The following is an 11155-nucleotide window of genomic DNA, read 5'->3' as shown; positions in this document are numbered from 1 at the left end:
CATCCATTCCTTAAACTCAGCCAGAGTAATTTCCAAACATAATTTTGTCAACCTCTTCCTTAAATAACACTGGCTATATGAACTTTTCTCTTAAAACTCATCAGTCTTCTCATTGCTAGTAAGATTTAGGCAGAACGTGTTTTAAACTGAAAGTTCTGACCTCTGTTCACCTCTCAGGGATATCTTGCATTTCTCTCCATTAACGTCTTCACATCTGTCATGCTGGTCTGCTTTCTGTTCCTCACCATCACCATTTTCCCTCTCCTCCCAGAGACCTTGTGCATGCTGTGTCTCTTCTCGAAAGGCTTTTCTTTCCCTATTTCACAAACTCAGCATTTGATGGCTCCTCATATCTCCATGTAAGTATCAGTTCCTCAGGGAAGACGTCCCTGCTGTCCTGTGTACAGATCTCATAGAGGACCAGGTAGGATTCCTTCAGAACGTGGAACAGTGATTTAGGAGAGTGTGTAATTAACACCTCTTTACTACACCAGATCTTAAGCTCCATGAGGACAGGGAGATTTTTTTGTTTACTATCATGTCCCCAGCACAATGCCTGTGCATACTATTTAGAACATTTTGGTTAAATGAAGAATCGAATGAACAAATGCCTTTGAGATTTTTGCAAAGATAAAAGTTTTACTTGTGTTGTGATTTGGCCTAAGCTACCTTATTGCAGGCAATAATTATGTTCTTTTAAGTAGATCTTAGTAGCCACAAAATTGCTGGAGGTGAGGAGGTTAGTTGTTTCCTTCTGACCTCTTTAACAAGTTACAACAAAAGCAAGTCTCAGATCACCTTTTGCCACAAAACCAACCAACCAGCTAACCAACCAACCAAATAAACAAACAAGCAAAAACAGTTCTGTAAACATGATGGAGCCTCATAGCCCTCTGTACTTCCTGGTGATGTAAAAAAAAACAAAAACAAAAACAAAACTGCTGGAAAGAGACAAAACAACAGTATGCCTGACTGAAGATTCTTAATTCCTATATGACATTTGGGGAGAATTTCCTTCAGTTTATAACAATTGGACTGCCCGGGATCCCAGAGCTCTCTGAACTATCCAAAGTTAGAGTGATAGCCTTAAAACAAAGCTACCAGAACCTAACACTTTTTCTAATCCTGGCTGATTTCTTTGTCCTGGATTATCACTCCTGTAAAGGTTCAGAATTCTAAGATAAAAGAGTGCAATAAAGAATAAAACAGTTCCTGTGTATGTGTGATTACTGTAGGAATAAAGTAAATGAGTAGAAAGGAACTTCCCTCATTTAAAAAAAATTCTAAGTCATTGTTCCCTGCCCTATAATGGTAGCTCCAAACAATTGAGATAATTATGATTTATAATGAACATTCCCGGAGCACCTGAGGGCTGAAGTTTCTTGTGCCCACAATGAATGAGTCATTATAACTTGTTTGTCTAATACCGGGAGGAAAACAACAAGATCCTATCTCTCTCTCACACTAATGATAAGGTGACACACACTTAATCAAAAAAAAAAAAAAAAGGGCAGTGAAGTAATTCAAAGAGGTCAATTTTCAAAGGAATCATTGATAAGTGTTCTCTTGTTACCAGAAAAACAAATTTCAGGAAAAGGATATAATAATCATTCATATTAGATTAGTGGTTCAAAATAGAGTGATTTTGTCTCCCTCGGGGACATTTGATAAATCTGGGGACATTTTTGGCTGTCACCGCTGGGTGGGGTGCTCCTGACATCTAGTATGTGGAAGCTAGAGATACAGCCAAGTACCCTGTGTCTCACAGGATGGTCCACCACAACAAGGAATTAGCTGGGAGCTAAAGGGGAGCTAGCAAGGGGAGCTAAATTGCATATTTATTGGGGTGTCTGGGTGGCTCAGATGGTTAAGCGGCTGCCTTCAGCTCGGGTCATGATCTCCAGGTCCTGGGATCGAGCCCCATGCCTGGGGGGGGGGGTCCCATCTCAGCAGGGAGTCTGCTTCTCCCTCTCCCTCTGCCTCCCCATCTGCTTGTGCTCTGTCTCTCTCTCTCTCAAATGAATAAATAAAATCTTTTAAAAAATGTGCATATTCATCGAAGCCCATTTTTGGTTCTTACTTTGCTGAGGGGGAGGGATCTGGGTGAGAAAAAGATGAATTTATGGACCGTATGAGGGACACATCTCTTGTTTCTTCACTTGACTTGGTCTCTGTAAGTGGTAGGCTCACAACCCCAAATAGTGTCTTTAAAAGTCAGTATCAGAAGGAAGACAGCTCAGGTACGGGAAGGCCAGAACGTGTGTATATTGGTACTCTGTATTGTCACTAATTTCAACTTGAATAAGGACAAATGACGTAGAGATGATCCGCTGAGGCCGTAGCAGAATGAAGACATTTTGAAAACAATTTCCAAACCCAGATTTGGGACACATGATCTCCTAAGTATAAATGTCCTTTTAGGAACAATCAATGGACTACTTTCAATCAAGACTATTTCAGAAAATGAATATTATAATCATGATGAACATATGGAGGAAAATGTAATGGCAAATTAAGTTTCAGGTCAGCTCTGATGGGGAGATATGATCATCTTCAAGGCCTTTTCTGATTTCCGTTTCCACATCCTCTCAGGTCCAGATGCCAAGTGTAGCCCTCCTTATCTGGTATGTAGCACAGGGCACAGATAAGGTTGCTGAACAAGAAGGAAGAGAGAGTCTGATCTCTGTTTCCCTCATTCTTCTTCCTAATTACCGCTGAACAGCTACACACCTGCCAAAATAATTTGAAAGGAGCCCAGTGTTAGGGCAAGGTCTGAGTGAAGTACAAACCTGGGGCCCCAGCATGCAGGACTATCTCAGCAATCACGGAGATTTATGATATTAATACCCACTATTTCTCATAAAAACTTCTGCTGGAAGGTGTGCTTCCTACATGTGAGTGGGACTTGGCTTGGGTCCCTGGCATCGGCTCCTATAATCAAAGCCACTAGGCATCCTCCCCTGGGCAGAGACAAGTATAAGTGCAATGGTCACCCACAAGGGTGACAGCTCTGTCCCAGGCCTTCCTTCTCCCCTGCCACTTGAGTGTTCTAAGCTCTGTCACTTCTGGTTAGGGTCATATTTATAATGAAGATGTTTAAAAGTAAGACGTTATGAGTCTTCGAGCACCAGAAAAAATTTGGCTGAGAGTCTGGGTTTTGAGGACATTAGACTCAGAATGGGTATGTTGACAGATTGTATTCAGCCAAGAATAAACCCTCTTTCTGCCACGGAGTCACAAGACCCTTTGGTATACTCATTAATAACCGAAACCCAGTAATAAGTTCCATATTTCACAAGTGGAGTCTCATACCAGAGATACTTCTCCATCAGTTTGTACATGCTCTATGCTTATATATAATCTTTGTAATGGTTACAGGTACATTCTGACTTCTCCACGCTCTTTTAGGTGCCAGATGTGCCTGCTACAGATAATGTTCAGATGTTCCATGACTTTCTAAGAGGGGAAGGGCTATGCTTTGATTCTTTCCCACCACAAAACACAGACTTTAAATGGGATTGGTGTACTACAAGACAGATTGTTCAAATGCATTATTAGAATTCGTTCTTTTGGGTGAAAAAGGTAGTTGGTAGAAGGGCTTCATTCTTTAAAAAGAAATATTACTTTCAGTTCGAACAAGAGAAAAACAATTGCAGTCTTAAATCAAGCAAAGAAAATCAGTCTTCAGAAAGCTTCAGTTAGTCCTACTTACTGCAAAGCCAAAATTTTACACTTGCCAAGAGACTCTTGTTAAAGAAAGAGAGAATTAACACAGACATGACACAATTATGTGACAGGAACTGTGAAATCTAAGCTGTAGAAATTTTAAGGACTGCTCTGGGAAATTAAAAATCTAGGGCAGGACTTTCATTTCTAGCAATATGGGGAGTGAATATCATGTAAAACAATATTAAGCCAAAAAAAGTTTTAAAGGAAGAATAAATTGTCCTTAAAAACAAGTAAAAATGTGTATTTGAGCCTAATTCATGGGGTTTAAAGCACAATGAATATATTAATCAAGAGTGACATGAAACAAGAAGAGGGTAATCTAGGATTTTCAGAGTTCCTTCTACTATTCTGGAATAGGATAAAAATATCAGTTAATATTATTAAGTTGTATGTACTGAGAGACTATGGACTCTGAGAAACAAACTGAGGGTCTAGAGGGGAGGGGATTGGGGAGATAGGTTAGCCTGGTGATGGGTATTAAAGAGGGCACATTCTGCATGGAGCACTGGGTGTTATACACAAACAATGAATCATGGAACACTACATCAAAAACTAATGATGTAATGTATGGTGTTTAACATAACATAATAAAATAAAAAAAATAAGTTGTGTGTACATATCAAATTTCAAGGGTGACTACTAAAAAACCCAGAATGTATACCTTCTTAAAAACAGGGTAAAAAAATAATCAAGCATTCCAAAATAAGTAGAAAAGGGCACAAACGAAACATAGAAAAACAGAACAGAAAGCTTAAAATGAGGTAGAAATACATCTGCATATGAAATTCTCACAATACACATAAATTAAAATTTTCTGTTCATAAAACAAAGATTATAGAGCTAAATAGCATACCTTTTTAATCCAGATGTCTAATATTTGCCATAGACATCTATAAAACATAAGGACACAGAAAAAGATTACAGTAAATTAATGACAAAAGCATAAACCAAGCATGCACTGACTAGAAGAAAACATATGTAATTTCATTATGTCAGAAAGATAAGTCTTTAATAAAAAATATTATTCAAGATAAAGAGGACTACTACATAAAATTTTAGCTTTAAGTTATTGAGAAAATAAAATAAAATTTAACCCTGCAATTTCCTAATAATGTGGTTGCAAAATATATAAATTAAAAAATGGCAAATATATAAGGAGAACTTGAAAAGTTATCATCACACAGTGGTGGAAGAGTTTTGCACCTATTTTTGGATATATATCCAGAAATGTGTGTGTGTGTGTATATATATATATATATATCCAGAAATTTGTATATATATTATATATATATATATATATACACTCAGCAGACAAAACAATCTAGTAAGGTTATTATCTAATATAGATAGGCAACTGCTCTCAATAATTGGAATATAAAAATTATTTTGGAGTACTCAGATTATTTGCAAAATTTAATATCTACTAGAATATAAAGCAATTCTTAAAAATTTCAAAAATCAGTATCCTACAGTTTCTTCTCTGACTACAATCTTAATTAAGATGGAAATAAACAGTTAATAAATAGTAAAAAGATAGCTTTTAAACCTTAAAAAATTAATCTTTAAAAATCCATAAAAAGTCAAAGATGAAATAATTTGAACAATACAATGAATAACATAGTTGATATTATCACCCAAAGTAGAAATAAACATCTATAAATCCATAATGATATAAACAAACTATTGACTCGAAAAATAAGAGAGAAGAGCCAGTCGACTCTACAGAAGAACAAGTAAGTGATGTTGATGTCCCCCCATGAGTTGGTGCATAACCCCCACTTTATAAATGTGGGTTGTACAGAGTGACTGCCTTCTGAAGAGCAGAGTATGGAACAGGGCAAAAAGAGTGATTCCACAGTGGAGGAACTTGACAAAACTACTTTAAGCAGGTGATCAAGATAGACATCATTAAGAAATGTCCCTAGCACAAATCTTTGATAGGATGTGATGCAAATGGCACTTTCTTCTTTCAAAAACCCACAACCCTAGACTAATCATGAGAAAAACATCAGACAAATCCATATTGAAGAACATTCTACAAAATACTGACTCCTATCTTTCAGAACTGTCAAAGTCATTGAAAACAAAGAAAATCAAATTGTCACAAGGTCGGGGAGTCAAAAATTATTTCATCTTTGACTTTTTACGGATTTTTAAAGATTAATGTTTTAAGATTTAAAAATTCTCTTTTTAGGGCGCCTGGGTGGCTCAGTTGGTTAAGCGACTGCCTTCGGCTCAGGTCATGATCCTGGAGTCCTGGTATCGAGTCCCGCATTGGGCTGCCTGCTCGGCAGGGAGTCTGCTTCTCCCTCTGACCCTCTTCCCTCTCGTGTTCTCTATCTCTCGTTCTCTCGCTCTCAAATAAATAAATAAAATCTTAAAATAAATAAATAAATAAAAATTCTCTTTTTACTATTTATTATTAACTGTTTATTTCTGTTTAAGATTGTGGTTAGAGAAGAAACTCTAGGTACAGCTAAATGTAATGTGATATCCTGGATGGGATCCTGGAGCAGAAAAAATAATTTGTAAAAGCTAAGAAAATATGAATGAAGTATGTAATTATTATTTGGTAATAATATATCAGTGTTGGTTCATCAGTTTTGACAAATGCACCATGGTTACATTAGATGTCATAATAGGGGAAACTGGGTGCAAGATATATGGAAACTCTGAATTCTCTGTACAATCCTTACAACTTTTCCATAAATTGAAATCTAATCTAAAAAGAAACATTTACATTTTTTAAAATCTGTAAGTTTGGAAATAAAATAAAAATTGTATTAAAAGCTCACAAAATTTTTTCCATAAATTGAAATCTAGTCTAAAAAGAAACATTTACATTTTTTAAAATCTGTAAGTTTGGAAATAAAATAAAAATTGTATTAAAAGCTCACAAAATTCTTAGTGGAAATTAGATAGTACTTGGAATAGAGTAATTTGAAAATAACCACATTCAGTTTGTGGGATTGAACTAAAGCAGTAATTAAAGTGTAAAGCCTCAAATGTTTATCCTAGAAAAGAAGACAGTCCAAACGTAGTTAAATGTGCAACTTATAAAGCTAGAAAAAGATCAGCATAATAAATCTTAGTAAAGTAGAAGAAGGAAATAATGAGGGTAAGAACACTAATTATTGAAATAGAAAGCAATGATATAAGAAAGGATAAACACAAAAGCCGACTCTTTGAAAAGACAAAGTTGGCAAGGTTGCTCGGGATAAAAAGGAGAGGCTCAAACAAACAGTATTAGAAATGAAAAGAAGACATAACTACAGATACAGCAGAGACTTTTTCTTAAAGGTGAAGCATTATGAAAACTTTATGTACATATATTTTGAAACCTACATGAAATGGATAGATTCCCTAAAAAATACAAATTACAAAAACTGATTCTAGAAGACCACGAGACACAAACAGATTTTAGAGATGAAAAATTCCAACGTTTAAGGAACAGATAACTCTATTTTTACACCAACTCTTCCAAAGAATAGAAAAAGAGGGACTACTTACTCCCAGCCAAGTTTATGAGACTCATATAATCTGCATAACAAACAAAAGATAAGGACATCTTGACAGGGAAATCACACAAGCACTCATTCGGAAACATAGATGCAAAATACTGAGGAAGATGTTAGCAAACAGAATCCTTTATTGCATAAAACAGATACATGCTGACTAAATTGAGCGTATTCCAAGAACACAAGATTGGTTTAATCTTAGAAAATCTATTAATGTGAATCACCACATGAACAAATCAAACAAAAAATTTATATAATTGCTTCGATGTATACAGAAAGAGCATGAAATAATGTTCAACATCCATCCTTTGTATTTAAAAATTCCTTAGTATCTTCCCACTATCACCAATTTCAGTCATCACTTTTCAGAAGTTCTGTCCAACATAATGAATCAAAATAAAAATAGAATTAACTGTCAGAAAGAAAAAAAACCTTATTATTTTCAGATGTTGTATTCTGTATAAAAATCCCAGAACAATCTCCAGACATTTGATTCTAGATTTAAGAGAAAGTTAAGCAAGTTTTCTATATATGCCAGCCACATTTAGGAAATACAATGAGGAGATGTTATTTAGAACATCAATTAAAAATAGAAAACATTAATAAATAAAGATAACAAAATGTATGTAAAACCTTTATAAAAATTTATTGGATGACTTGAAATACCCAACTGAATTGAGATATGTGCTATGTGTATGGTTAACAATACTTAATATTATAATTATGTTAATTCTCCATAAGTTTAATTGATTGATTTAATGCTATTCCTATCAAAGTTCCAACAGAATGTTTCATAGAACTTGACAAACTGATCCTAAGGTTTATAAGGCAAATGTAATATTGCCCTTGGATGAATAACCACTGGTACTGAAAAACTGGCTATTGATGTGGGAAAGACTAAAATGATACTTGCTTCACACTGGGCAAAAAACTAAATTTCAAATGGGTTAAGAATTTCATTGTGAAAGACAACATTTTAAAATCTTTAGGACTGGGGCACCTGGGTGGCTCAGTCATTAAGCGTCTGCCTTCGGCTCAGGTCATGATCTCAGGGTCCTGGGATCGAGCCCTGCATCGGGCTCCTGGTTCAGCGGGGAGCCTGCTTCTCCCTCTCCCACTCCCCCTGCTTGTGTTCCCTCTCTCGCTGTGTCTGTCAAATAAATAAATAAAATCTTCAAAAAATAAAATAAAATCTTTAGGACAAAATATAGGAAAGTCGTTAGAACTTTGGAGGGAGAGAAGCTTCAACATCACCTAACTGCTGTTGACTCATGAGCCTGGATCCTTAGCTACAACGTGAGCTCCTGATCTGAGGGGTGCCTGCCTGCTTGGCATCTACATAGACTTCTTGAAGGCATCTCAACTGACCATGGCCAGTCCACTGTCTTTGATCCGGCACCCCAAGAAGGTTTGCATGCAGGAAGTTTACTGGGGGAAACTCTTGGGATCAAAACCAATGGGGGAATGAAGGACGTGTGGTTAGGCAGAAGGAGGGGTTGAACATGACACACTTACACCAGTGGCCCCAGCTGGTCCCACTAGAAGGTTTGGAGCTGGAAGGCCCCTCAGAACTTTCCTGCCTTGAGGCAAGGGGGCTGGTCATGTAGACCCCAGTTATTGTGTGAACTCCCATCCCTTCCAGGGGGTGTGCCTTGAATGAGGTCACTCCCTTCAATTCCTAGCAGTAAAGCTGGGAGCTGGGAGCCACAAACACTCCAGCGATGGTGGAAACATGACTGCCTCAGTCTTAGGCAATGGAACCACTCTCTTTGCCTCAATTATTTCTCCTTCCTGTGACTTTGTTCCTTTTCCTGTGTTCCTGCCTTCTCAATGCCATCATTGTACCTCGTTTCTTATGCCAGAGGTTCTGGTTGATGGCTTCTTGAAGGAAGAATGGGTCCCTGTCATTCGAGTTTTCTCCCACTACCTGGCAGAGTGTCAGACCCATTTTCTCTGAGTAGTTACTCGTTGGATGGCTTATTAAATGAAAGACCAGCTCATATGAAAGGAATTTAAGAAAAACCCAATTCTCTTGGGGAAACTGATCTTTAACACACTTTTCAGGGTGAGGGACAAGGAACCAATGGTGGGTTTTCCTCTCCCTCGTCTTCTCACTTAATGTGTTTAAGTTTACCCGATCCTACCTTCGAAATGCCCTTGCCCGCCTGCTCCCTGCCAGCCCTTCCGCCCTTGCCCTACTTCAGACAAGGGACTCTCCTTAACTTGTCATCCTGCCTTCAGTGTCTCTCGCCTTTCGTCTGTCTTCCATACTGCCACAAATCACCTTCCTGAAACTTGACCTGGCTGTATCACTCCCTTGTAAAAGTCTTTAGTGGTCAGTGTTTAAGGTTATTCTAAAATGATGGAGTACAACAGCAAGGGGCTAGGGATGAGAAGGCTCTGGTCCTCACTAGCAGGGAGAGACTTACCAGCAAGTCCCTATCCAGAACTCACTTTGGCCATTTGTCTTGTGCTCAACACTAGCTCCTCTTATTTTTGGCGACAGTGCTTTCATGACTTCTGACAGAGCCCATGCTCTAGGGGTCAAGTCCATGTCCTTGGTTGAAAAACCAATTAGTGCATTCCATTACCCTGCCCACAGAACTTGGTATGTGATCCACTTAGGGAGCCAATGCCAACGTCGTCACTTAAGCTTTCAGGAGATTGGCTTTCCCAGCTGTGTGTTTGATAACACGCCTTTGAACTCATGGCAACAGGGTGACGTAAAACATTACTCCCAGGAGCCTAAGAATGGAGTCAGCCTGGAACTAACAGGCACGGTTCCTGGATATTGTCTGGTCATTGAATTGAAACAGTGCCTGAAGGCTCTCTATGGGCGTCTTCATTTATGCAAATCAAAAATAAGTTCTCTTTCTGCCTGAACTATTTGCACTGAGTATTCTGTTACTTACAACCTAAAGAATCCTAAGTGATAAAGTCATGATGCAGTGTTGCTGTTGTTTTTGTAAATGGAAAACATTGTCTAAATGTTGCTATTATATAATAAGTTCTATGCTCCTATGGTATCATGAAAAGTCATTATATTGTTTTAATTTACCTTTTTAATCATAATCTCTTACTACTTTTGTCCCATGCACACATGCTCTAGCCACACTATTCTATACTTTTCTCCCAAGCATATAATTCCATTCTGTCTGTATTTTCATGGTATTCTTCATTTTTCCCTAAAACGCCTTCCCTAGCTTATGGCAGACCAAAAGCTAGTTACTCTCTAAGGCCAAGGTCAAATACTCCCTCGTGTGTGATCGTCAGAATCAACTTTCTGAGCTGCTGGAGTTGTGGTCATATCATTATAAATCCATAATGTGATACTTTTGGTGAGTTAAGGGATCCGTTTGCTACTCATTAGACAGGGAGCCACTTGATGGTGAGACCCACCTCTGTTCATTTACATCTCCATTACAGAATGCTCCCTGACATTCAATAAATGTTAAGTGAATGAATTCATGAATGACCTCCTTAAGTGGAAAATAACAAGATGAATGCAAAAGTTTCTGGCTGGCCAATGAGTCAGAGCTTAGCAAATAAATGAAAGAGTATGGAGAACTTCTTTGACCCTGAATTTATCTTCTACAGACTTTACAGGGGCCTTTTCTGCTTAAGTGAACTTATTTTCAGTTTTACAAAGCAGCGTGGCTCTGCTTGGTTTCTTTTCACATCAAAGTAACTGGCTCCGATTTGACATCCTCAAAAAATACAAATTTCTCTCCACAATTTCACCAAGTGAAAAAAAACATTCAGTTGGCCTTTGACTATTGCTGTAACATGTACTCTGGGATTTTTAAGAGAGTGGTTTTCAGAGGAAATGGAGAGATGGACCCTCTCATTCTCGCCAAGGCACCTGAGCATTTAGAGGTTTTCCTTCTGGTTTTGTGCAGCTTTTATTT

General features: G+C 37.6%; 1 long non-coding RNA gene across 1 annotated transcript; it reads right to left on the bottom strand.

The window, feature by feature from the left end:
• Positions 1-2512: 2512 nt before the first annotated feature.
• LOC113931914 lies at positions 2513-7270 on the bottom strand. Its single transcript, XR_003522912.1, has 3 exons — positions 7240-7270; positions 4583-4619; positions 2513-2730 (listed from the first exon to the last, which is right to left on the bottom strand). It is a non-coding gene; the product is annotated as an uncharacterized LOC113931914 (long non-coding RNA).
• Positions 7271-11155: the final 3885 nt, after the last annotated feature.

Source organism: Zalophus californianus, chromosome 10 (genome assembly GCF_009762305.2).
Source record: "Zalophus californianus isolate mZalCal1 chromosome 10, mZalCal1.pri.v2, whole genome shotgun sequence".
Classification (NCBI taxonomy): Eukaryota; Metazoa; Chordata; class Mammalia; order Carnivora; family Otariidae; genus Zalophus; species Zalophus californianus.
Note: the sequence above shows the minus strand (reverse complement) of the source record. Positions and strands in the feature narration are given on the sequence as shown.